Source organism: Colobus angolensis, unplaced genomic scaffold (genome assembly GCF_000951035.1).
Source record: "Colobus angolensis palliatus isolate OR3802 unplaced genomic scaffold, Cang.pa_1.0 Scaffold140, whole genome shotgun sequence".
NCBI classification, from domain to species: domain Eukaryota; kingdom Metazoa; phylum Chordata; class Mammalia; order Primates; family Cercopithecidae; genus Colobus; species Colobus angolensis.
This window is the reverse complement of record NW_012114489.1, coordinates 212,594-214,994: the sequence shown is the minus strand read 5'-3', so window position 1 is coordinate 214,994 and position 2,401 is coordinate 212,594.

Below are 2,401 nucleotides of genomic sequence, written 5' to 3'. Positions count from 1 at the left end.
AGTATTTAATAATGAGCATGTAGTGCTCTTATAAATTAAAACATGAAAAAATTTTAAAGCTAATTTTCTTAATTAAAAATACAAGTATTTTTAAGTATATTTTAATGGAAACCTGAGATTATGCCGACATTGGTTCCTAAAACAGCTGTTTGCCCAACTGCCTCCTTCCTGTCTAATATGGAGTCAAGTGGCATCCAAAGTGATGTCAGCCTTGGTGTCAGACATCTAGGCTTATGCACAACTAGGGGACTAATAGCTTGCTCATATGTGTTAAAAAATAACAGACAGGCGGGAAGGCTGGACTAAACAGGGAAGAGAAAGTTTTAGGACATCAATTTAGAAAGCTATTTCAAATTGTTGGGAACCATGAAAGGATGAGGTTAAAAGGTTTTTCCTCTAAGGTAGCCCATGCTGACTTGAACCTCCTTAAATGCAAAGATAAAAAGACTATGCTCCATAGTGACTATGGCTGTATGTACTCCCTGAATGCATCCCTGTCACAAAACTTAGGGCTAAACCTTCAAAGTAAGATCAGGCCACCATAGCTTGGCTATTACACAAATGGCTCCCACAAATATAGGAGATCCAAAGACCACCTATTCAGAAGATAAAATTAGGAATAAGAATTTATGCTTATAAGCATGGTACTTCACATATTACCAAGATGCTAGGTAATACCAGCTACATATGCAATGCCCACTTAAGCTAAATCCTCCACAATTTTGCTCAAGGTTACTATGCAGTTTATTGAAGGTTAATCCTCCTTATTAACTTGACTATTAATGAGAAAATTGAAAAATAGGTGAAGATGACAAAACCTGAAGAAAATGTTTACTATTTTAAACCCTTTCAAAGGTGAGTTATTTTCATGTCTAAATATCAAATATTTATAATTCATGTCTTGACAACATCTCACATCAGTGCTAATTTTATTGTAAAACTGGACAGTGTGTAATTCTCTAACTACAGGTGAGAAATGGGAGTAAAGATGGCTTGTATCAGTTAGCTACTGCTGTGTAACCCATCATCCCCAAAACTCAGTTACTTAAAACAATAAGCATTTATATTGTTGCTCACAAAACTACAGGTAAGCTGGTTAGTTCATCTGGTCTCAGCTGGGCTCCTGCATGGGTCTGCAGTCATCTTTGGGTTGGGTTGGTAGCTATGTTAATCTTGGTTGAGCATTCTCACATGTTTTGGAGTTGGCTGACTGTAAGTTGGTCTAGGATGGCTTTAAATGGGGGGAAAATGAGTTTTCAGTATGTTTTCTCATCTTTCAGCAAGGTGGGCCACGTTTGTTCTCAAGGAGGCAGGGCTCTAACAGAAGGTGGAAGGACAGAAGGCCTTTATGCTCAGACCTGGTACACTGACACTTCTGCCACATTCTATTGGCCAAAGTAAATCATATTCAAAGAGGTGAGAAAATAGACTCTACCTCTTGATAGGAAGAACTGTGAAGACACATAGGAAGGAGTAAAGAATTGCGGCCAATTTTGCAATCAGTCTGCCATATGCATAAACCAAACAGAATACCCAAGTCAAATATTAGGAAAAAAGTTTAAACACAAACGAGTGATGGTCAGTAAAATAAGCAGACCATCTGTTTCTTATTGTGTGATGATATGTGAAGAAAAATGCTAGTTGTATTCAGTAGAGGGAAAAAGTTTTATACCTCTACTTTATCCCATCCAAATAGAACTCCATCTATACCACATTTTTACCTAGGGCTGACCTTGAAAGATACTTTAAAAATGACTTAGTTCTTTCTATTGGAAATGAAATATATCTATTGACTATTTTGTCAAAGAAAAAAATGTATAATTTTACTCAGCATAATGTTATTGGAACCGTTAGGAGATGTGCCAAATTCTGACACTTTTTAGAATGATTCAGATACTAAAATTTTGCCAAGAACATTTCAATACCTGAGGCATTTTTTTCTGAATTATCCATTTAATCATGCACTTCTCCTTCCTTTGTTTTTGTAGATGCAATTCAAACAGATTGTGTTTTCCCATCTGGGGTTTCTGAGCCATTTGAAAATAAAGCATAGTTGGATCTAGAGTAATAATAAAATTATTTAACAAACAGTATGGTGTGGGCACCGGCCAATAAGAAAACAGCCTGACTCTAAATTTTGCTATGCTGTGAGTTCTACCACCACCATTCCTCTTAGAAAAGAGATGAAGGATGCCTCCCACATCACCTCCCAGGAGAGAGGTGCTTTAATGAGACCACTCCAAGGGCTAAATATTTATTCTCTGGAACATTAGGGACACTGTGGACTGGTGTCTGGAAAATCGAAGGTGCAGGAGACAGGCTAATTTCTTTGACAGCTGAGGGAAAGGAAGCTGGCAACATTGAGATTGGCCAGCACACCCAGAGTTTATCAGGGAAAAGG